At 50.3% G+C, this 25260-nt stretch overlaps 1 long non-coding RNA gene across 1 annotated transcript; it reads right to left on the bottom strand.

Moving 5' to 3' along the window:
* Positions 1 to 403: 403 nt before the first annotated feature.
* Positions 404 to 13358, bottom strand: LOC121232461. Its single transcript, XR_005930919.1, has 3 exons — positions 13244 to 13358; positions 541 to 1826; positions 404 to 490 (listed from the first exon to the last, which is right to left on the bottom strand). It is a non-coding gene; the product is annotated as an uncharacterized LOC121232461 (long non-coding RNA).
* Between the last annotated feature and the right edge of the window lie 11902 nt (positions 13359 to 25260).

Raw genomic sequence — 25260 nt, 5'->3', positions numbered from 1 at the left:
CCTATGCTTTTATTTTTACCCACTATCCGCTCTAAGACCGCAGTACTGCAGAAGGATGGCTTGTCAGAAGCTCAAGCCAGTGCTGCCATGATGAGTTTACTCTGCAAACAGGTCTCCTTTTCCCAGGAGAGGAGAATTTGGCAGGGGACATCCAGAGGATGCAAGGGGCTAGCAAACATTACAAAGTTTGGTGCGTGGAGCTGCTAATCTCTGGCTAAGGATACCAAGGAGCCAAAGAGAACAATTGCTTCAGACAACAAGAGGACGCTTCACGATCCGTCTGTTAGCAGAAGAGGAGCCTGCTGAAGTGCCCATGGAGCGGTGTGCATGGCTACACCATGGTGGAAGCAGTAATAAAGTCATTGTAGCCAGGAACCTCAAGTGAACAGAAGCTGCTGCAAGGAGGCATGGTCTAGGTTGGCTGATGACAAGCAGAAGTCCCTGCAGTGATTGCCTCCCGCCCCGGGATATCTTTCCTTCTACCATTTACCTCTGGGTGAAGCAACTGGACTGTCAGTATTCTTTTCTTCTACCATTTACCTCTGGGTGAAGCAACTGGGCTGTCAGTATTCATGGCTAGACCATGTTCACGGGCCCACAAGCCAGTTTCCGAGGCGGAGGGTGGGTTGGAGGGGAGCACAACGTGCTGCTGCTGGCCGTGAGAGGGGGAGGCAACATGGAGGGGCTCAGATTTCTTAACCTTGACTGTGAGTTTCTTGAAAGCTGCCAGCTTATTAAACCAGCAAAGGAAACCTTGCTTGCTTTTTTCCCCCCTCTATGCATGGATAATGACACCCATTTTAAACTACCCTCCTTAGAAAGGTGGGGGAGTACGCCAAGAAAAGAAAAACACGTGGTGGAGGAGCAGGAGGCGAAGCACGCAGCGCTCAGCAGAGCTGCTTTGCCTTTCCTTGCTGCCCGCGGTTCACTAGAACCAGCCTCAGCTTTGGTTTCCCAGGTTGCAAAGGCAGCTTTTTTGAGCTCCCTGGTTTCCCAAGGCAGGTGTAGGGCCAGCAGAGTCTTCTTCGTACTTCTCACTTGTGTCCCAGCGTCCTCCTCAGCGTGGAGCTCAGAGACGCTGTTTCGAGGATCCCATTACATACCTTGCAAGGAGTCCATAAATAGGATGGGGTGGGTGGTCATCCCCACCTCTGATGGCACATTCCGTCCTACAGGAGGAACAGGAGAATCTTTGTGCCGTGGGACAATGTAGTGATACAACTGTCAGAGGTCCTTTGCTTGACTCTCTGCTGCTTTTTGCCCAGCTTGTCCACTTTAGCTTTTGTTACAAGCTGGTCCTCGCAGTTAATTCTCCCCTTGAAGTTAAAGGGATCCTCTTGCTCTAGGTAGAAGCATGGGACTTCAGCTTGTGCACATGCACATCTCCCGTGTTTGTCTTCCTGGAGCCCAAATTGACCTTGCAAAGTTCAAAATTGTGGCCACCGTGGCCCCACGCAAGATGTGGGATTGCCCTGAGAACGGGTACTGCCGCAAATGTGCGGGACTGCCTAGTCTTGCTTTCCGACCCCGGGTGACTGAGAGCTTGCATCTGCAAGCCACCACCACGGAGATGGTGGTTCACAGCTGAGAAAAATCCTGCGCTTGCTTTTAATTTTTTTTAAGCCAGATGTTTGAGACAATTTGTTTCCAGAGCTTTCTGCAGCAGACCGCAGCTGAATGTGTGAGCAGAAGAAAGAAGGTTTCTAAACCAATTTTCTGAAATGTTTTCTAAACGCTGTTTCAGGATTTTCAGACTGCAGGATCAGATCCTTAGCTAGCATAAAAGGACACGGATCCACGGAGCTGAACAGCATTCATCTCCGTCACTAGGAAAAGCACAGAAACACGGAAATGTTGGTTGGAAGGGTCCCCTGAAGGCCCAAGCTCATCCAGGCTCCCTCTTAGCACAGGACTGTCGCACTAGGTCAGGTCAGCCTTGGCGTTGTCTAGCCAAGTCTTGAAAGCCCCCCAGGATGGAGAGACCCCCTCCCTGGGAGATGTTCTCCCCTGATGTCCCTTCTCATCTCCTAAGCTCCAGCCTGGGCTTGTTGCCCCTCATTTTTCCATCTTCTGCTCACAGGAGGCGTTGGGCTCTGTCAGTCCCGTAGCTCCCATCGAGGAGATTTGGAACAGGCTCCCGTTGGATCACCTCTCCACCTCCCCATCTCCGGACTAAACCCAACCATCTCCCTCAACCTCTGCTCCGAGCTCGTCCGCTCTGCCCTGACCACCTCAGCGTCCCTTTTACCGGGCTTACTCGCACCGAGGGGTCCAAAGCAACACGGTACGTCACTGGTGGCCTCCGGGCAACAACAGCGTCCCCTGCCCTGCCGACCGTGTGCCTCCTCCTCCTCCTCCTCCTCCTGCAGCCTGCCAGGCACTTTGTCCTGTTGGCAATGCCAGTACGCGCTGGGCTCAAACAAGGTGTGACCCGCAATTTGTAGCGACGTGAACAGGAGCAGAGGTTTCATACACTACGCTGGAGATAGTACAGTGAGCAAGCAGTTTCAAAATCCAATTTCATAGACAGAGAGATTACATTAATCTCTTTTAATAGCTAAACAATTCAGTTTTCAAGATAGGACAAAGCATGGGATGTTCTTGACAAAACTGGTGCTTCAAAGCTGCCTACATCAGATTTAAAATCCTAACTCATAAGCTCCTAATGATAGAACCGATCGTATCTTTTCAGACAGTAGCACTGCAAAACTTGCATTTAATCTCCTCTTTTTATAACACGCCGTAGCTGCCTGGGCTTGCCTGTTGGGAAGCAAATGTAGATTGACTTTGCCTTCAAATACCATATGAGGAAACTCAGCCCTCACCAACTGATCTCGGGGGCCTGTGGAATGATAAAAGCTCAAGTTATCAAAGTATCTGTAAACTGTCTTCTGATTTCTGGCTGGAGCACCTCCCTGAATCTGGACCCTTTGATTTAAGGTGGCTGCTTTCTTTCACCATGTCTCAACAGGCAGAAAAGGGCATAGCTTTAATTCCTGTTGGCTCAGTCGCATTAGCTCAACATGACTGAAAAGCCCTCTTCACCTCCAGAAACGCAGAAGTGAACACGGTCCTACATTGGAAACTTCTGCCCATGTAGTAAGTACCTTGTGATATACAGGGATGTTTCCATACTGCCAAAAATATCGGTGTAAAAGTGCATTTCTTGTTGACACTGTTTTGCTTGGAGAACCAAAATTAGCTCTCCTGGGTAAGGCACTATTTATTGGGCTAGACTGCATGTTTTCGGAGAATTTGCAGGGTTTGTGGTCTAGGCATATCCATTTCGGGCTGATTTTTAGTGTTTGTGTTGTGATTTAGGGCTCTGACAAATGAGCTGTAGCAAATGACGGTGAGGTGACTGAAGAGGTGACCCACCCAGCTGTTTATGACTGCTCGGCTGGCAAAGATTACTGTCCCCGCAGCAGAGTTGGCAGAAGACACCGTATGTCCAGGACAGAGCTGCTCCAAATGGCATTTTAGTTGAAACCTCCAAGGAGGTGGGGTTAGACTAGACAGAAGACTGTGAACTAGAGATATTGAGATGTTGTCCATAATGGTTTATGCCCATCAAGACCAGCACTGCTGCCATGCCTCATGTCCTTACGGCTTCTGCCCCATGTTTCTGTCTCCTCTTTGCACCAGAACTGGTGGTTGTCTGATCCTAACAGGAGATGATTCGGGGACTTTAACCAGCCAAATGATCTCCTCGTTTTCCTAGAAGGAGTGTGGGGGACTAAAACACCACCAACTCTACCAGCTTAATCGTGATACCTGTCCCTTGGACAATGGTACAAGTGTCCTCCTTCCAGTGTCTCAGCTCCACTCTAGCCTTTGGTGGTAGAGTGGTATCAAGCAACGGCAGGTGATAATGTCTTCATCTGCTCATCTGTTTTCCAACCGAATGGTCTTCTGAGGCCAGAGGCTCCCTGTGATGTTCCTGTATGGCCGACTAGCAAGGCTTCTGCTGCCAGGGAGGTTACCCCTTACCCTTCGGCCGAAATCTCCGTTCTGCTGAAGGAGTAACCTGCTGTAGTAGGTGGCACTGCTGTCAGAAATGGAGCTGCCAGAAATTACCAGTTGTCTCTTTCCTCTCCCGACTCGGAGGGTGGCTGGCCAGAGACTGCCCTCGCGCCCTGATGCCGCAGCAAGCAGGAGCCGCTGCAGGAGCGAGTCAGGATTGACGCTGATCTGAGCAATATTGCTGGGCTAAAACGCACGAGAGTTTTCCTCTCCCTGGCCCGTTACTAACACGGAAAAAAAAATCAGTGGGAAAAAGATTGGGCCTTAAATATACAACGACCCTTTCCCCACCCATTACCACCTAACTGATAAGCTACTCCAGGCTATCTTGTTTATGTTTATGAGTGTTTAATACCTCTTAGCATTTGCGTTTGCCTTGAAGCTACCGGCAGCTATGTGCTGTAGTGTGCTAAATATTTGTGCCATAAGTAAAAACAGATGTTTGAAGATCTGCTTTGAAGCAAATCTTTACCCTCTAGATTCTCTCCCAAGACTCCCCAGGAACAGTATACATCACTATATTCAGAGCAAAGCCTCGAAGGGCAGGGAAAGAGGAGATACACAGGAATAGTCAGTAGTGCAGCAGGAACGCATACTCACATCTCTGTTGCATGAATTCTTTGCAGCAACAGCAGTTTGGGTATCAAAGTTTTCACAAACAATTCATTTGCAGGGCCTCATTCCTATAAAGCAATCTCTGCCATGTACAGGTCTTTTAGGCTTGTTTTGACTCACTAGCCAGCTTCTTGTCACCCTCAAGAGCTGTTGCCTGCCACCTAAATAATCTCCCTAATACCAAAAATCTCAGCATGAGCAGAGATGGTAAAACCTGAGTGGTGTGCACGGATGGCTCTCGCTCCCACATATTGCTTCTCGTAGCTGCTCGCAGGGATGAAAAGGCTTCACAAGGCAGACACAAGTGGCGTTAAATAATTTGGCTCTCCGAGTCAAAAACTCAACTCAGAGTCAGAACCTGCGAGATACCCCATGATACTGCACGCCACATGCAAAGTAATGGGGAAGGTTAAAGAGCCTCTGCCTCAGGCAGCTCCCAATTTATGTCAAGATGCAACAGAAAACCTGAGAGGGGAAAGGTGAGATGGTAGTAGTGAAACCAGCCAGGATTGTGCGGTGATTGCTGTGTGGGAGGTTGCAGCCAGGACTCTCAAACGACTTAAACCACTGTGGTATGGCTTTGGTTTTGTTTCTTCTTTTCTCACGTTTTGGGGGAGAAGAGGGTGTGTCTGGAAGTTCAGGTGTTAGCTTGGCACTTAGATGATCTGTGTCCAGGTTTCTGCCTTGCCAGTGACTCCCTCGGGTAAGCTGCTCCCATCTCCTCTGCCTTTTGCCCCTCATTCTCCAAGGAAGAACAGCACTTCCACAGCCCCGAGGCGTACGAGATTAATACTTGAAAGCCTGTGAGGCATTCAGGTATGGTGTGAGAGCGAGCCATATCAGGCCCCGAAGAGATTCACTCTGCTTTGCCTTTTGACTGTATGCCTTGGACAGCAAAGGGGATCCTTCAGAGCGCTCAATGTACCTGACTTTCAAATGCAGAGCAATGTTTGACCCGAGCTACGCAGGGAACTGATGTTCTGCTGTAAATCTCTGTGCAGAACGCTTACCCTTCACTCTGCTTTGTTTCACCTCTCTCGCATTTCTTGCTTAAAACATGAAAACTATTCATATCTATTTTTATGTTATTCATTTTCTTTTCCTAGTAACCACTCTTTCGTCTTGCCTAATTCCACGTCATCTGAAGCTGTTCTTCCTCCCTTCCTCCTCCTCCTCCTCCTCCTCCTCCATGAGCTCAGGCGGGAGCCACCCATCGCTGGGATACCTGCTAGAACCGTGCGGGCAGGTAAATCCCGGGATTTACGGACCCTTCGCAGCAAGCAGCGGCTGGCCGGGACTGGCCGCAGGGTGTACTGCAGGAGTGGGGAGTGCTTCCCAGCTCCTGCACCCCGGTAAGGCTGAGGCGAGTGGTTGTTCTTTCCGTCCGCGCCATGCCGGCTGCGTGCGGGACGGGCTGGTGTGCGCTGAGCAAGGAGCTGGGCAGCGGCTCGGCCTCCGAGAAGCGCTGCAGCGGGAAACAGGAGCTTGCTGGAGCGATAGATGGGGAGAGAAAGGGGGAAAAAAAACCCAGTATGGGATCACTGTGGATTCATGCCTTTAAAAGTGCTGTCTCTGCCCTCTCCTTACCTTTTTTTTCCTTTCCCGACTTGGAGGTCTAGCAGCTAAGATATCAGCATGGGACTCAGGAGGCTGACTTGGTTTACAGAGTTAGTTTTCTTTGGTTTAGATCCCTGAAACAGTGTCCTCAGGGTAGGAGCCAGCAAAGGCAGGAGTGGGAGCACAGGACCAGAGCCGGTCCTCCTCTACAGCGAGAAGCTGTTAGATCGGCTCAGCTGCGATACGAAACTGCATCTGCCAGCCGGTGGGGCCAGCAGTTTTGTCATCCTGTGCTCCTCTGCCCTCTTGTTAAGGGAGAACAGGATTTTTCTTCCCTTGTAGGGATGAAGCTTGGGATGAGGAAAGAGTCTGGTAAGGACTGTGGCAATGATCACAAAAGTGCCCGGCTAGAAGCCTGCCAGCTGCTTGCTGTACCCCTCTTTACTCAACACCCCCCAAAGCGGCCCAAGCAGAAGAAAAAATGCCGTTTTGGGGGACAGCTGATAACTGTGTCTGCTGCTGCTTACATCAATGCCGCAGGTAACAAATCTCGTCAGAGGTGCCAGACCCTGCAAGTCATTTACAGCAGATTTCCTTGAGGCAGCAGTGAAATCCGTCATCTTTTTGTTTGACATCTGCAACCTGGGTGGAAAGAAAACAGTGTGACTCTTGCCTTGCATTTGCAGCTGAAGCCTTACCAAGGACAGAAAAGAAGAAGAACCTCTATTGTTTTTTTATCTTCTGCAGGTACAAACAGTGTTTTTCTGGCGTAAATTGAGAGGCATAGGGCTCCGTGGGAGTGATTTGCTTCTAGGAATTTATTTCACATGGCTGTCAGTGGCTCTGCAATATAGGATGGGAAAAAAGAAACAGGCCCAAACCTCCAAATAACTCTGGAAGAGCCCGACGAATGAGTCCTCACATCTCGTGCTTCCCCAGAAGAATGGAAACCTTTCCAAGGGAGCTGATACATCTACTGCCAGTGTTCAGCATTTTGTGTTTTGTTTTTTAAAGAAAAGCTAAGTTACACTAGGAAGTATCACGTGCCCAATTTTAAGTCAAAACAAATAAATAATCTTGGGGTTTGCCTTTAATTTCCTGTCCACTGCCAGTTTTTCTGGGACCAACATGGGTCTTCTGTGACATGCTGTGAGAATTTCGGGGCCGGGAAGGCAGGTCCCTGGCCCTGTCACCTCCACGGTGGCTGATGAAACACAGAAGAGCTCCAGCACCCGAAAAACCTGCGTCCCCACAGGTTGGCTCTCTGTTTCTGCCCTCGCTGGCTGCTCTCAGCGCAGGGTTTGCCGCTCGGTCTCACCTTTCAAGGAGGGACTGTGTCCCGTTTCCTTTTAGAAAAGGTGATTTTTCAAATTGTCCTTGTTTGAAAGAAAATACTGTGTTTGGCAACAGTGAAAACAGAGGGCTAAGTGCTCTCTGGCGTGTGCTGCGCTGATGTGATGAGACCGGGCCATGAGTCCAGCAAGTTTTGCTCATTTTTATACCACGTAGTGGTAAGCTGGCATGTACAGCATTTTTCCTTTACCCTAGAGCTTCCTCCTAGGACCCTGCCAGTAATTTGATCCTGCTTTGATAAACCATCACGCAGACACGACATGGAACTGTAGTCCTAATGACCTGTGTTAATTAAAAATCAAATGACACTTTCTCAGGAGAAAGTTCTTTGGTTCCAGTGTTTTCCTAAGATAATTATACCAAGCCAGCCTATTACCCTCCCCTGTAGTTTCATTTATTGCTCACTTTGTCTAAATTCCTGCATGCCGTTGCACTGCATTATGTTGTCGTGTTCCACCCCATCATTTCAAAATAGGTTGCCTATTTGTTTAAAAGTACTTTGAAGTCTTGAAGAGAGAGATGCCATATATTTACCGTGATGATGTACAGTCTGCCCGTTTGATTTCACTGCCTTGTAGCACCAAATTGAGAACTCTCTGACGCTTCGTCTCCCCTGGCTTCTAAAATAGCAAGAGATAAACAGGAAAAAGGGGAGACACCTTCAGTTTGATATTGTTTGACTCTCAAGACAGTTCAGGCTCTGATATTAATAACTTCCTGTTTTGTTGTAAGTCTTCTGATGAGCGAAGAGCCTCCACGTGCGTTGACATTTCAGCCTGAACTTAGGCAACCGCATGAGTAGTGTGTTCCCAGGCTTTGGGCTACAAATTCCAGTTTTCTGCTTACCTTCGGGCCAAAATTTTAGAACTGGAAGTCAAATCGCTGAAAATCGGGTGCCTAAACCCACCGTTAGTTGCCAAAATAAAAATGACTTGACCGTCGCAACAGCTGAACACCTGCAGACCCTATAAGTATCTTGGGACTTGAGAGGGCAGAATCTATACAAATCAGACTAATTTTATGTAGGAGCTCAAATAAGGATCCTAATTTGAAGCTCTGGGCTGCTGTTCATTGCTAAGGATGTGCTCAGAAGCTAGAAACAGAAAAGAGGATCTGCAAAAGTGTGGAGGAAGGTGCATTTCTGTAATATCACTTGTGCAAGATGCTTGTGAAATGTGGCGCATGTTGCATTGCATCATTTTTCACATGCGCTTTAATTAGTAAGACTCCTTCTTTTCCAGCTATCCACATGACTTTCCCTGTGAACTGAACTACTTCCTCTGGATAATACGCTGGTTTGCTACCTGTTGGAGAGGTGGAGTATCCCCGGAATGCCTCGTGCCTGTGTACTGCCCGTGGCTGCTGCTCTGCGTAACCGGGAACCATCTCCCAACCATGGTGTGCAGCAGGACAACTTGGACTTAGCAGTTCTATGAGATGTAAAAATCAAACCAGCTAATCAAGATTTAAAACAGCCCTGGATTGAAAAGACTAGCAAGTGGTCCAGCTGTGAGTTAATTCATTAGTTGCAGTAAATATCACTGGAAGAGCTTGTCAAAAGGAAATGTGAAGCAGCTGAAAAGAAGTCCTTAAAGTGAATGTCAAAGGCTTTTGCAGCTGTCATCCAGTGGACTGGGAGACTCCGGGCTTTGGAGAGAAAACAAGGGTGAAAGAAATAAAAATTTGAGTACAGAGTATAAAGTACCAGTTCCCACTGAGTGATTATAAAGGAAGCAATCTCGCCACTACAGGGACCTAATTAGAGACTGAATCTCACAACCGTCTAATGTCTCCTCCAGGACACCGAGAAACCCAAACCAGCTAAAGCAGTCCGTTCAGACCAGCAGCAGTAAGAGGCTCTGCTGCTTCAGGGGCACACTGAAATGCCAGGTTTATATAGCTGTGGTCATTTCCAGTGTTCTCGAATCCTGTAGTCTGTTCAGCGCTCACTTAGGACCAGGAGAGCAACTTCATTTTCTCGCCTGGCCAGCACAGCATCATCCTGGTCCTACAGAAGGCAACAACGGGCTCCCACTGCTGTGTAGCCAAGACTCCTGGAGGAAAGGCACCAGGACCCGTTTTCCCAGGCAAATTGTCCACGTTAATAAGAGAGTATTTCACATTTCTGCGACCGATCTGATGAATCACTGCTTTTGTTGGTCTCCAAAACGTGCAGGTCAGGTGTGAGTCCTCAAGCCTTCCTGGAGATGCCAGTGCTGTCAGTCAGCGGTTGCGTGCGTTGGTTCGCTTAAGCCTTGCTGCAGGGCTCAGCTCTCCCACTTTGCTCCAGCTATTGCCTGTCCGAAACACTGTCTCCCTGCTCTCCCTCCTTTTGGAAATGTGGAAACACTGGCCGTAGTTTGAGGCTAACCTTTGGCAGCAACGCCCATCCCTGCTCTAGCTGCTCCCTCCTAACTCTGAGCCGCAGTGCGTCACCTCTTCATCAGCGTGCTGAGCGGGGAACTCCCCGAGTTGGGTTTTTTTCTTTGTTTGGTGTTTTTTTCCAAGCAGCAACAAGTTTTCGCTGGATTTTATTTAAGACTGGGCCGTTCCGGGCCCTGGTCCTCAGCACTCCCCTCCTGGAGCCGGGAAGGGCTGTGCAGGCAGGAGCCGTGCCCCGGGGTGAGCGAGCAGCGGGGTCAGCAGGAAGGAATTATTTGAGCTGGTGTTGCCATTAAAGGCACTTTTTTACATAACCCCGTCCCTGCAGAGTGATGCTGTGCAGGTGAGGCTTCAGGGGAGCACAGCGATCTCTTCCAGTGTCACTCCTACTAGCAGCCACGGTTTTCTGTAGCAGGATTTTCTGGGCATGGGGAGGGTTGTGCAGTCTGAGACCGCTCGGGGAGCTCAGCACCCCTGGGGGGAGCGGGGATGACCGCTTGGGATGGGTAGATGCATCGTGAATTGGTTTACGGGTCTCTTCTGGAGCTGGGAAGGGGTAAGTGACCTGCCTAGAGAGAGCTCAGCACTGCTAACATCTGACAAGGACATTTTCATAACCGAGATAAACAAACAGATGCCTTTTTTGCTCCAGGGAGATAATTTCTTCTGTGCTACTAGCCTGAGACCGTTTGCTTGGCTTAGCCTGTATTTTTACCATATGCAACAAACCTTAACCACTTCATTTGAGGCTGTTATTCATTTGGGGCCAATATGAAACATTTCTGGCATTTCTTTTCCATTTTTCTGGCCCTTACGTGCTGCTAATGTCTCCACTTCTGTATATATGTTTTCTTCTCTAGCATTTCAGTTCTCCTCTCTTGTAATATTTTAAATCCTTAATTGCCTGATGTTGCAGATGGAGAGTATTAGTTACCTTCCATCACCATTCTGGCCACGATGACTTCCTTTGCTTGACAAGTTGATTACTTTGTCAAGGTGAATGTTAAGTCTGTCTAGAGTATCTCTGCGCCTCTTGTGCCAGATTGCAATTGCAAGCTGGTTTCTTATTGGACATGCTGCTTCTCCAGACACAGAATACCAGGAGTAAAACTGGGATCTTGAGGGGCATTCTTCCCCACGTCCCTACCGAGATTGAGGTTGCTCCAGTTTATACCAACAGGATTTAGATGGCTGTATCTCTACATGTGACAAACTAATGCATGGCAAGCAAACCCAACTGATGAAATTCCATTGATAAAGAAAACGCCCATCCTGGCAACCACCCTGCAAAGTCCGCAAGTAGCAATTACGAGTTAATAATAACTGCACCGAGTCTGCCAAAGCTGCTGGAGATGGGACTACCAGACACCTCCGTGGAGCCAAAGGTTCGTTGCAGTGCCTGCTCCCCGCTGCACGGCATCAGCACGTCCAAAAGGGCAGCATCACGGGTGAGCGGTGGGGATGAAGGCTCCCCAAAGTGCCACTTGCAGGCAGCAGGGACCAGAAAGGAGCCTTTGCGAAAGCGTTGCAAAACCGGCTTAACTCTACGTAGGCTCGTTAAGGTGGGAAAGAAACTTCGTCTCCATTGCGTAGTAGGATATCGCTGGGGTTGGTGTCTCAGATCTTGCCATCAGCGTGTGAGTCCGTAGGTCCCCTTCACGGGTACACCGCACGGTGCGGGATCCAGTTACGTCTCTGTTTGCCAAAGTGGCTACACGCGGCACCAAACCTTGCCTCCTTATGCCACGCACATGCCACCCAGGCCTCCAGAGACCTTCAGATGGTCGTGTTCTGCGTGACCCCTAAAAGAGGGTAGACAGCAGTTGCAGCATGGAAGCGGTAGCATTAACAGTGCTTTCAGATTGTCCAGCGGATATAATTGAGGCGAAACAGCAAAACCCAGGTAAGTTAAATGCATTTCATAGTAGTGCCTGAGGGAGAACATGTTGCATTGTTTGTGAGCTGCAAGCCAGGTCAAGAGGGCTGGCCCTCCCACAAAGAATTGCTGACATTGGCCCCAAAGTGTCATTGTTAAGGTAAGAAAAACATCCAAATTTCTCTTAATTTTTTCTAGTTGATATGTTATAAGGAAGTGGCATCCAGACCGCTACAGGTATTAAAAATTTGGGAAACAACACTAAGAACAAAAAACAGCAGGTGCTTTCTGAGAAGATAGGGAAACTGAGTCTATGCCACTGGATGCTTCAGGAGAGTAAGTGCTAATAGCTACAGAAGCCAAATGTCACCTGGGACCAGAGTGTGAACAACTCCTTTGTGATATTACTTTGAGACTGTCTCAACTTCTTGAGCTCATTGCAGAAGATAAAAGAAAAGGTTGGCCGGCATTATTATCTGATGGTACAGGAACATTCATTTCTCTAACCACATGTGGTAGTATCTGACCGCCTTGGATATCTGAGCGGGCAGGTCAAAGGAAAGCAGTGTTTTCAAAGTGGTTTTCAAAGGCACCTATTTCCAGTAAGTGTGAACTTCATTTTCTCTTAGGAATTCATTTTTCCTGGCATATTGTAACAGAAATAATAAAACAAACAAAAGCACGGTAGACCTGTAAGATGAAGCTCGGGATCACACCGTCTGCAGCCAAACCAGCTCTGGGTGCAGCGCGAGCACTGCGAGCAGATGTTGGGCCGCTCTCCTCCCTCAGGCAGATGTGCTCCTGGGGTTGCTCTCCTCACAGGCTGCCACAGTGAGGGCAGTGAAGAGCAGAGACAGAGCTTTTCTTCTGTCACACCATACGTGACAAGGCAAGGTTGTGTTGGGACGCCTGTATATTGACCTACCTCAGATCAGCTTCGTACAAGAACGGAAAGGCAACGTGCATCCACCGCCCTCCCCCCCCCTTTTTTTTTTCCTGGTGTTTGTGGGAAGGAGGAAAAGCACCTTTTACGGTCTGAGTTTATGACATTCCTGCTCCCCCTGGGTGGAAAGGAAAGGGAACTTTTCTCTCTCTGCCTACAAGGGAGGCACCGACCATCGGTGTGAGCGATGGGTGGGAAGCTCTCTCAGGACAGACCTTGTTCTCCCCAGGGACCTGCAATCCAGCCCAATCCCTGCCTTGGGCTGGCACGCTGGGACCCCCTGGCCTGTCCCCCCTTGTAGGTCCGAGCCCTGCCACTTTCTGTCCTTGGAAAGGCAGAAGTGGGGCAGCAGGCTCCCAGGGGGAGCAGAGGGTCTCCATCGGGACTTGCAGGAGATGAAGAACGCTCCTCCGCCCCGCGGACTGCAGGCAGGACCGGTCACGCTCTTCCCCTCTGCAGCCAGCAGCACTCTGCTTTTTCCCGTCGTTGATTACCTGACGAGTGTTTTCTCGTGTTTTCTTGTGTTTCCCTCCAGGCTGGGAGCCAGGAGGGCTGGCGCTTGGGACGTCTCCTCCCGGTGCGGTCCTCCCGCCGAGGGTGGTGGTCCCCAGCCCCGGGGCACGCAGCATCCGTCCCCGCCGCTCGCCCGACCCGACCCTCGAGACCTACTTTTGCTGGGAGAGGCAAGGTAACCTCGCCACTGAAAATAGCTGGGACAGCAGCCAGTGGAGATTAATGGCATCATTAACGTCCCCAGTTTATTTATAGGCTTAAAAATGCCTCGGACCTGCAAACCGAGCAGAGTTGCTCTGTAACGCAGGGACTCCCAGGTCTCCGGCGTCTGTCTTCCCCCTTCCTGCTATTTCATCCTGATCGCTGGGACCGTAAAACCTCTGCAGCAGGGACTGTCTCTCATTGTAAACCTACTTTGTAAACCTTCCTAAATAGAGGGATACACATGGATATTTTTTTTTTTTTTCCCATGAATGCTGTATTTGTCTGGTCTCCTTCCTCCACCCAACTCTTTCTGTGCTCACTGTGTCCTGTGGCCCCTCTTTGGGAAAATCCTCTTTTTGATGAATTCCTGAGGCATGGGCTGAGCAGTCGTCACAGGCATTAGTGATTTTCCACCTTGGGTTTTAAACTGTGAGCTCTGTGGGAGGAGGACTGGGAATCTCATAGCACCTAGGACATGGGGGGGCCTAGTGAGACATGCAGATGTAATTAATGACCGTGGAGGTCTTCCTATGGGAGCCAGCAGAGCCAGCCCAGCTCCCAGGTCCTCCAGGAACCTCAACGGAGTGGCAAGAAAAGAAAAAAAACCATCCTGAGTGTGTTGGCCCCAGAAGAGGATTTTTCGGCACGTGACCTGCGGCCGCACCGCCTGGCGCGTTTCCCAGCGCTCGGTGAAAGGTAAGTGAGAAAGGAAGCTTGTTGTCGGCTGGCACAAATCCAAGGGATCGGCTGCGTGACTGGGAGATGGCTCCATGGGTGGGAGAAAAAAGTAAAAATGCCCATAGGGACCCCTCCCACCCAGAAACACGGATAACCAGCGTGGCACCTCATGGAGGTGAGGTTGCTTCAGGGGGCAGCCACCCTTCACTTTGCTGTTGTTTTTTTGTTGTATCGTTCTGAGATAAACTCCTGCGCCAGTCTCTCCTTGGCCCTCTGGCTTCTAGGGGCTGAAATAAAGAACCAGCAGAGAACCACTGAAACCGCTGTTGTCTTTTTTTCTCTGGGCAACGAGACTACGTCGGGGCAGAGTAAAGGAGCACAAAATGCTAGAAGGAGGATTTCTCTGCCATGGCCACTACAGGTGAAACTACAACCCTGGGATCCCCTCAGCCCCCAACGTCTGGTGGGTTCGAGGCATCTCAGTGCCTTGCTTTCCCCTCCCTCTCTTTCCCACTTGGGTGCTGGGCTCCGGATCCCCTCCATCCCCCCTGGCCAGGACCCGGCTCTCTGCTGCGATGGGGAGGACAGTGCCTGCTCAGCACCTCCCTTTCCATGTCTGTTGGATGGGACCATGACACTTACCTGGCTTTATAAAGTCCTTTGAAGGACAAAAGTGTAAATGCAATTATTCAGTCATCCAAAGATCATAACTGGGAGAGTATTTATTTCCACGTCTGATAAATGTGAGATCCTTTAAAATTTAAAAGACTTCAAGGAAAAGGCAGGTCATATGCAGCATCTGAGAAAAAGGGGGAAAGAGGTAATGTTTTACCTGTACTCATCCTAGGAAACAGACACCTCTCATATAGTTGTTTCTCAGCTAAATTCCTGAACATCTAACCGCAAAAGTCAGCACAAATTTCTTTCTAGACTGATGTCAGACTAGAGGAGTGAGTCTTGTAACAAAAGAGGCCATCTACATCTCAAACCGATTACCTGCTTTGAAAAATGAATATAAACGGTGGAAGATTTTTTTTTTTTTTTAACAAGGCAGCTAAGCTGCATTTTGGCTGCAAGACAGCTATCTCCTGGACCTCAGTGCTGCACAGCTTCTGTGGAATTACTCACCCCTGATACAGAAAGCAAGAGCAGGGATTTTTTTTTCCTGTTTCACTAGGCTACACCCAGTTGTAACCATATTTAACCTTCTTTTTCTAGCTGCCAACACTGGGTGGCACTAAGTAACTCCTTCTGACATTTTACAAAATTGACTCTAAAAACTTGAATCATACTGACTTGGCTCCAGTCTGTCCTGACAGCAAATGGTTTTGTTTGAGAAACGTTTGATCATATGGTTGTTGCTGTAGAAACATCTGACTTGCATGGCACATTTTGTACTTCGTTGGCTTGTTAGGTTGTTAAAGCTCTCCTGAAACTCTAGCCTCACAAGTTTGGTAAAGGTTCAACGTGCTGTTGGGCTTGAAGGCCAAATTTCCTCTACTGAGGTGTGAAGTGATGGAATACTTGAAAATAACTGCACTTAATGCTGGAGATTTAAACAAATCTCACAGAATCACAGCATGGTTGGGGTTGGAAGGGACCTCTGGAGTTCGCCTAGGCCAAGGCCCCTGCTCAAGCAGGGTCAGCCACAGCAGGTTGACCGGGACTGTGTCTAGTCAGGTTTTGAGTATCTCCAAGGACAGAGACTTCACAACCAGAATTCTTCTGTTGTTCAGTCACCCTCGCAGTAAAGAAGTATTTCAGTTCATGCTCATTGACTCTGGTCCTGTCACTGGGCACCACTGAGAAGAGCCTGGCTCCATCTTCTTTACCCTCTCCCAACATCAGGTATTTAAACACACTGATAAGATCTTCCCTGAGCCTTCTTTTCTCAAGGGTCAACAACCATAGCTCTCCGAGCCTTTCCTCATATGTCAGTTGCCCCAGTCACTTAATCGTCTTCAAGGGACTCACTCAGGTACATCCATGTCTCTCTTGCATGGGGGAGCCCAGAACTGGCCATAGCACTCCAGATGCATCTCCCCAGTGCTGCACAGATGGGAAGGATCACCTTCCTTGACCTGCTAGTGACACGCTTTCTAACGCGGCTGAGGAGGCTGTTGGCCTGCTTTACCACAAGGGCATATTGCTGGCTCACAGTCAGCTTGTCCACCAGGAGCCCTGGTTCCTCTCTGCAAAGCTGCTTGTCAGCCCAGTCAGCTCCCAGTGTGTACTGGTGCGTGGGGTTATTCCTTCCAAGGGGCAGGACTTTTCCCTTCAATGAACTTGATGAGATTGCTGTCATCCCAGTTCTCCAGCCAGCTGAGGTCCCCCTGAACGGCGACACAGGCAAGTGGTGCATCAACCCCTCCTTCCCTCCTCCTCTGCAAACTTGCTGAGGGTGCCGCCTGTCCCATCATCCAGGTCATTAATGAAGATGTTAAACAGTATTGGACCCATTATTGGCCCCGGGGTACTCCACTAGTGCTTGGCCTCCAGCTTGACCTCGTGCCACCGATCACCACACTTTGAGCCTGGCAGTTCAGCCAGTTTTCCATCCACCTCACTGTCCACATGTCTAGCCCATACTTCATACTTTTGCTTATGCAGATGTCAAGGGAGGTAGTGTCAAAAGCCTTGCTAAAGTTGAGATAAACAGCATCCACTGCTATTCCCTCATCCACCAAGCCAGTCATCTCATCATAGAAGGCTATCGAGTTGGTTAAGCATGGATTGCCCTTCATAAAAACATAGCGACTTCTCCCAGTCACCTTCTTGTCCTCACTACCTAAGCCTTCCCTATGTCCTGTATCACCAGGTCCCCTTTCCCCATTCAGCAGCAGGCCCACATTTTCTAGCAGTAGAAGCCCTTCATGTTGCTCTTCATGTCCCTCACCAGATTCAACTCCAGGTGGGCTTTGGCTTTCCTAACCCCATCCCTGCACACTCCAACAGTGTCCTTAGGTTATTCCTAGGGTTACTTGACTCTGCTTCCACCCTTGTGTGCTTTTTTGTGTTTGAGTTTTGTCAGGACCTCCTTGTTCATCCATGCAGGCCTCCTGCTGCCTTTGTTTGATGTCCTGCGTCTGGGCAGGGACCGTTCTTGAGCTTGCAGGAGGTGATCCCTGAAAATCTACCAGCTCTCCTGGACCTTTCTTCTTGCCAGGACCATATCGCGTGGGATTCTTCCAAGCAGCAATCAGAAGAGGTCAAAGTCTGCTCTCCTGAATCCAGGGTTGTGGTGCTGCTCTTTGCCATGCTCCCTCCTCTCAGGATCCTGAACTCCACTATCTCATGGTCACCGCAGCCAAGGCGGCCCCAGCCTTCACATCCCTGGCCATTTCTTCCTTGTTTGTGATTCTGAGGTCCAGCAGATTGTCTCCCCTTGTTGTGTCTTCAATCACCTGCATCAGAAAGCTACCATGAGTGTACTCCAGAGACCTCCTGGATTGCTTGTGCCTTAGTGTGTTGCCCTTCCAGCAGATATTGGGGTGGTTGAAGTCTCCCGTGTCCTCATCGGCCTGCAAACACGAGGCTTCCTCCAGTTGCCTCAAGAAAGCCTCAACTACTTCTTCTTCCTGATCAGGTGGTCTACAGCAGACATCCACAACAATGTCACCCTTGTTTGTCTGCCCACTTATCCTGACCCATAAGCTCTCAGCTGGCTCCTCATCCATCCAAGGCAGAGCACCATGTGTTCCCTCAAATCAAGGGAATTCCCCACTTTGCCTTCCCAGCTTATCCTTCCCGTAAAGCCTGTATCAGGCAGCATCCACAGCAGTGAGCTATTCCACCGCGACTCATGATCCCAATGAGAATGTAGCCCTACAATGGCACACGGACTTCTTAATTTCTCCCGTTTGTTCCCAATGCCATGTGCTTTAGTGTACCGGCGCTTCAGAGAGGCACCCAGTCATGCTGATTTCCCAGAAGGGGTACGACAGCTTCCACCATAAAGTTCTCCCATAGGCACTCCCTCACCTGTGTGCATACTCTTGAGGTTCACCCCCTTCAGCCCTGTTTTGTTGATTATGAAGTCTCTCCTGTCCACATCACACCGAATCCTTTCCTTGCCAACCTGGACAAGCACTTCCTCACTTGATGGAGGTTTGCCAACTCCCTCCCGCATCGTTCCCATGTTGAAGTTATGGCTGGCCAGCCTACTGGCCCACTTTTGTCCCATTTGGTGAGGTGGATCCCATCCCTTCCCAGCAGTCCTCAATCCTCAAAGGGGGTCCCACAGTCATAAAAACGAAATCCTTGTTGTCAACAGAAGCTGCACAACCAGTAGTTGCATCATAGGATCCATCCACTCCTGAAGCCCTTCCCCATCAACAGCAGGATTGAGGAGAAAACCAGCTGGGACCCCATGCGCCTTGGCCCTCGCCCCCACAGACATATAGCCATGCTTGATGCGCTCCTGGTCTCCCCTGGCCTCATGGAAAAGCAGAACGAGAGCCCCAGCAAGCAGCAAACCTCCCACTGCTGCCACTCGCCACCTCCTCCCAGTGGTGCTGAGGGGCTGGGGCAGCCGAGCATCTCCCTCACCCTGGCGAGAGGTCCCCAGCGTCCCTCAGCCCCAACCTTGTGGCCAGGTCCCATTGGAGGCTGCAGTGTCCTCAACCGCAGCAGCACCCACGTGGTCCCGAAAGGTCTCTGAGGGTCCCCTACCAGCCCCAGAGGCTCCTTGAAGATCTCGAAGTGGAGCCTGGACACTGCCACGTCTGCTGGCCGCTGCTGCCAGCTGCGCACCGTCAAAGTCCTGTTAAAATAAATCAGCTTTAAAAGGAGCACAACCGCAGACGCGTGGCTTTCACCCCTCGCAGGCAGTGCTTGCCCTACAAGTGCCAAGGCTGCAATTTTAACGGCCTGTAATGGCTCCGGTGGGCTTTGTGGGACCCTGTTGACTGATGCTGGTGCGTACGGTGATGGAGGCAGCAAAAAATCAGGGCCAAGTAGTGTGTCCTCAGAGGACGTGGGCCATTCTCGGCCAAGCCACCCATGGAGACCCATTGCTATGTCCTGATAATAAAAATTAGCATTGCTGTGTTTGTACCTGACCCTAAGAAGGTGTTTAAAATATAACAGACAATAGATGGTATAACCTGATGGGATCATAAAGATTTGTTTCCTGAAGGCAAGGACATAGAAACACCCACGACAGTAGCTAAAAATCCTCAATATGGAAATTAAGTTTGGTTACCAAATCTTTTTACACAGCCATTCTGATGGCGGCGGGAGAGGTGCGGCTGAGAAAGAAGCTGCCCACAGCGAGACATGGAAACTACTGAAGATCCTTGGCGTCTCCAAGCAGAAGAGCTGGCAGAGAGTGAGAGTAGCTGGTGTCTAGCTTAGAGCCAGAGCAGAGCCGATCCATACACTCAGCAGTACCTACAATTACCTGCTCTCTCCTGTGGCAGTGGGAAGGGGGGTCCAAGTAGAGCCAATGATTTCTGAAGAACAGTTTATTCACTGAAAAGTGCAATTTCTGGTTGACCAAAACTATCTGACAATTGGCGTGCAATCCATTCATCAGATTGAACCCGTAACATTAGAAACATCAGAATGGCTTGCTTTGATATTTCTGAAGAGAAGCGTTTTGACTTTTTTTGAGGCTGATCTCACAAGAAAGCCCAGACAAGACACATTGGGAAGAGAGGTTTGAATGCCCTTTCTGCCTCAGCCAGAGTGAGGATTTAACTGACACGTGCTGTATCTTCAGACTGTGGCCAAACCACAGGCCATGGGACAGCCTGCAACAGGGCTCTCCCAATCCTCCTGCTCAGGGTATAATGTTGTATACGTTATTTACACTGTTTATTGGACCAGGTAGAGCAGGAATACCTACAAGGCTAAACTGCCTGCCCCAGAGAGCTGGCCTGGGAGCCAGGAGGTGGTGGTTGAGAGTGGTTGCATCCACACTGCTCAGGGCCAGCCCACGTAAAGTAGGTTGGCTTTGGCTGGATGACATGGCACTTGACTCCAGCTCAGCTTGGCCCTGTGTGTTGTGCCTATGGACCTGAGGGACAACTAGTATTTTTGTAGGTTTGGTTTTGTGGGTTTTTTTAATCCCAGCTCAAAATGCCCAGGATAATGAAGACGATGCTGTAGCTCATCATTGTTGGGTTTCCATAGTGTAAAACATTCCGGGTGCATTGCCCGCCCTGGACTGAAGCATGAGAACATTCAGGAGAGCTGGAGGATGGAAAGGCTGGTGGGACCATGCTGGAGGAGCATCGTGAGGGAAGGGAGACAGAACTTGCCCATGCCGCTCTTGAAAGCTGTCCCAGGAGTAGTTATGACCAGAGCAGTGCTGCTTGGGGGTTGGAGGGAGCTTCGTGTCCAAGTCCAGAGGAGAGCATAGGCACGTGCTAACCAACACGACAGGGACAATCCAGGATGAGGACCCACAAGTCAGCTGGGGAGTTGTTTCTGACGGTGTAGGCACATATGACGGGCTTGTCTACATCACCAGCAAAGAAGGGATGGACTCCAGCCCTGGATTTCTGCTCATTCTCTGCTGGACTCACCACTGACTCTGAGGCTCGGGTTTGGATCGCTCCAAGTAGCTGTTTCCAAGACAAATTTTCTCCTCAGGGAGCAAGCTCTGAGCCCAGCAGTGCCACTCCACCCTGGCCTGCTTTTATTGAGGCGCGTAGGCATGGCCAGGCTAAGGCAGTCTCCTGCCTTGCTGTGCTCCAGCCCCAACGCGCCTCGGGTGCTGCCTGGCACGCTGGGTGTGATACTGCTTCTAGGAAACCTCTTCTTAAACCTTTTTTCTGCTTGAGAAACAGAAGGCTTTGAATTTGCATCTTATGTGTTTTGAGGCTATGTCGTGGGCAGTGGATTATAGTGGATGATAGCTTTTCTTCATAAGCCTTGCGGCTGAAGACAAGGTCTCCTTGGGAATACGCCCTTCCATTCCTGTGAGGGTTTTGGGGTTGACCTATATCATGTTTGTTGAGCTTTTAGTTTGACTACTAAACAGAAAAATCAACTATTGGCAGATCTGCCTTGTCAAATAGACAAAGACCCCGAAGAGGCAGAAGCTCTTTGGAGAGAGGCCCTGGCTTTGCGGGGATCACAGGGCTTTGGGCAGAATTCAGGCAGAGGATAAACCCCGCTATCCAAGAGGATAACTTGGGGAAAAGGAGTTACACGGGATTTTTCCGTTGCTGTAGGAACCTTTGCTGTAATTCAGCTCATGTTGATTAACCCTGAATGCTAGATTCTTAAAAAGTGATTAGTGAGATCATACTGGAAACAGAAACAGATGTACCATCTGTTACGCAGTGTAGGGGGTTTAGAGGGAGGTTTTGCTGAAACACAGTTGTTCCCGACACTGACATGAGACTTCACTGCTGTCACCTTCCCGTTACCTCCCCAGAAGCTGAACGCCCCTCTGAACATACAAAGTCAACTGGTGGGATTTGCTGTCAGTGGACTGGTGCTGGAATTCTGGCCAGTGACTCGGCTGGGAGCTGAGCTATGGTGGCACCTCAGCCTTTAGGGTAAGCCATGGTATAGGACTTTGCCTCAGAGCATCTTTTCTTTCAGTGAAATGTAACCACCGAAAGGGTAGAGATTATTTTTTTCAATGCTTCCGCAGAGTTGTTCATATACTGTGTCCCTGCCCCAAAATACTCTCCATTTGTAGTGTAGTCACTCGCTGCAGGTCTCAAGGATTATCAGAAGCACTAAGCAGCTCTCAGACACCAATTGCAATTATGCTTCTACAGCTGTGATTGTCCACAGACGTGCTGTCTGTCTTCATCCAGAGCAACAGAGGATTTTAAGGAACCGTGCAAGGCCGGAGAAGGCAACACATCCATATGTGCTTTCCTAAATCTAATCTGGCATCCTTCTGGCTTTCATGGCATCTAAAGAGCAAAGTGCACATTTGCGCTGTTCATGGCGTTGCTGCCTGATAACTAATATCTGGTCTAACAGGGGAAGCGCTGCGGCACCTGGGGAGAACAGGAGCGGGTTCCCTTTGATCTGCAGGGCACCTTTTTCAGCACAGCTGCACAGCCAGGTAGAAAGCTGTCAGGATTCTTGTTTTCCTCTTCCTTTTTCAGAATAAATCTCATGTCTCGTATTCAAAGTCTCTGGCAGGCCTCCATTTACAAGTATAACTACTATTTATTATTTATACAGAAACAGAGAAGGGCCATTGCTTTATGACCGTGTAATAAAACGGGTCACTGCTCCCCGTGTGCTTTGAAGCCCAGGACGTGATCCAGCGGAGGTAGAAAATGGGACTCCTGGCACGGGAAGGGGATTGTTATAGCGGATCCCTTTGCAAAGACCAGACTTGAATACACAACACACCTACAAAGCGCAGGTACGGCTTTACAGGGGGAAAAGGAGCCAAGCAGCCGGCTGCCCTCCCTCGAACAGTGGTGTTACAGGGGAGGCTGAGCACTCTGCTCCAGCAACACCCCTGGGGATCTTCTGAATGTGGGACCTGCTGGCATTGCACTGGTTTTACCTGGGTAAAGCCAGATGGCCCTTAAAAGAAATTATTTCTCCGCCTCCCTGTCGCTCTTCTTGCTCCACCACTAGCTGCTATTAGCTGTCCTTGTCCCCAGGGTCTCCACCGGGACCAAGGAGAGGGGCAGAAGGTGACGTGCCGTGAAGAGGAAGGTGACCAGATGGATTCAGCTTGCTGTTGTGCTTTACATTTCCAGAATGTCACCTCAAGCCCCGCTGCCACCCCCAGCTCCAGCCCGTCATGGCCATCCCCACAGCTTGTTCCCCAGGGTGCCGGGAGGAGCTTGGTTTGGGACCGTGAAGGGGAAGAGGGGACAACCTGGAGAAAGCCACCCGGTAACCCACGTCCTGGAGCCCAGACCGCATCCATGGGTGGGTAGAGTCTTCCACAGCTGAGCCAGCATCTCCTCCCAACACCACCTCCGTGGTGAGGAACCTGAGCGCGCCCCACCAGCTCCATCCACTCCAAAAAGGATCTGGGGACCTAAGCACGCGCGGCGAGCTCAGTTTTGCTCCTTGGTTCCCTACAGAGGCGTGCTGACACCTCGCAGAGGGATGAGGGGACGGGCGAGCACGGGGCAGGGGGAACGCGGGGTGCCGGCGAAGCCCACGAGCGGCCGGCGGCCCCACCACCCACCTCCTGCTCCTCCGGCAGTGGCGGCAGCCCCCCGTCCCCCGTCCCCCGCGGAGCTGGCCCCGCTGCGAGCCCGGCTCTCCCGCAAAGGATGACACGGTTTTCCCGGGCTCTCGCTTGCTCACGCAGGGCTGATTCAAAAAAGATGTTGGCAGAAGATGTTACGGACCTTTCAAAAAAAATCTCTCTTCGTACTCCAGCACTTCCTTCTCTCCGTCCTCGGGCAGGAATCGCACAGGTCTGGACTGCATCCCCCGGCCCCAGAAAACAGGAGCCGGTGCCTGGCAGCAAGTCCTCCCAATTAGTTCTTTTAAGAACACTTTCACCGAATAGTTGATGAATCCTACAAAGTGCTCTCCCCGAGCACTGTGTGCTGGGCACGAGGACCGTGCACCCACTGCCCAGGAAGAAGACGGGGTCTGGGCTCCTCACGCAAATCCTGACGGCTGAGGGGAGAAGGGATGTTCTCAGGAAGGGCACGTGCAGTGGTTACCCTGGGGAAAAAAAGTCACATACAAATTTTCTTCCCTCCAGATTCCTCATATGCAAGCCACGGAAACAAAAAGACACCCTTACTCTCTTTCCAGGGAATTTTCGACAGAAAAATGGAAAGCTTGTTAAAAAAAAAAAAAAAGAGGAAGGATGTGGGGAATCTAACCGAAGTTGTCCGAAAACTCTGAGTGCCCCTGCCCGGCTGCGTTAGCACTGCTGGGCTCTCTGGGCTCAGCCCCCAGGACCCCGCGCCCCGGAGCTCAGCGATGCTCAGGGGCGAGGTGGCTGCGCCCGGGGCGGCTTTTCCTCCGGTCGGTGCTCGCACGGCTCGAGCAAGGACACAAGAGAAAGCGCCGGTGGTCCTAAACGCTCTGCCGGAGCAGCTGAAAGCAGAGATGTTTTCTCCAGGGTTTACTGGGAGAAGTGTCAGAGCGGTGCGGCTGCCGAGGTCCCTGCTCGGTGACGAAGGTGACATGGCAGCCCAGCCTCCCCGGGGACAGAAACCACGCGGTGCTGGACCTACAACAACCCACGACAACCTCGACTCTGCCTCGAGGGCCTCCCTGCCCAAATAATTCAGTAACCATTTACCCCCTCCATGCACCCAACTATAACCCCGTATTTTTCACAAGCGTCTAGCAAATGTAACCTCTGTGTTTTATACCTTTCAGTCGTTGATCAAGCTGATGTGTTTCTCCTTTGGACAAATAGTCATTACATCTGAAAGTTTACGGCTGGGCTTTGAAGTTAATGTTCTCTGAGATGAAGGAGAAAGTTCACACTTCTTCTATTGCTTCCAGCCCCTCTGGCTGCAGACCAGATAGGACAGCGATGCCTTCAATTTACAGGTGATGACTATTTATGCAGGCAGAAAAGCCAAAAAACTTCTTACAATAATAATGGCTCTAATCCTGTAGTGCTCAGCAAAATGCTGGGAAAGGAGGGAAATGAATACAGGAAACCTACGGATGTTTCAGAACCTTTTTTTCTCTGTTTACTGTCTCAGCTTCAGCTGAGGCCACGTCTCCCTGCCTCCGCTTTTGCTGCTGTTACGGTCACATTGCCTTAGGTTGCCCACGAGCTGCTATTTTCCACCAGCAACCTGTGGGGAAGAAGGGGCACCGCGGACAAAAAGTTTTTCCTTGGATATTAACAGGTCCCCCCCTCTAATTCTCCTTAATGAGGTAAAGGAAATGCTAAACTTACAGCATACTCCGTTAACAGCCAAGACCAAGTGTTTAAGCTGGAGGGAGTTAAGGCATCCAATTCCTTCATGCTGGTTTGGAAATTGCAGCCTCGGCATGACCTTTTCAAGCCTCCTTCCTAGCAGTCGGGGCGAGCCGGCTCCTCCAGGCTTTGCTGGGAGAAGGCTTTTAGCATCTCTGCCCGAGGGGGTTTGGAGGAGCATCGCGTACGGTGGGAGCCGGGATGCTCGGAGCCAGGTGAAAGCTGAGGCTGAAAGGGCTTTGGAGAGGGATGGGGTTTTCCAGGGCCTCA

Source organism: Aquila chrysaetos, chromosome 19 (assembly GCF_900496995.4).
Source record: "Aquila chrysaetos chrysaetos chromosome 19, bAquChr1.4, whole genome shotgun sequence".
Lineage (NCBI taxonomy): Eukaryota > Metazoa > Chordata > Aves > Accipitriformes > Accipitridae > Aquila > Aquila chrysaetos.
This window is presented reverse-complemented; position numbering and strand designations above follow the sequence as displayed.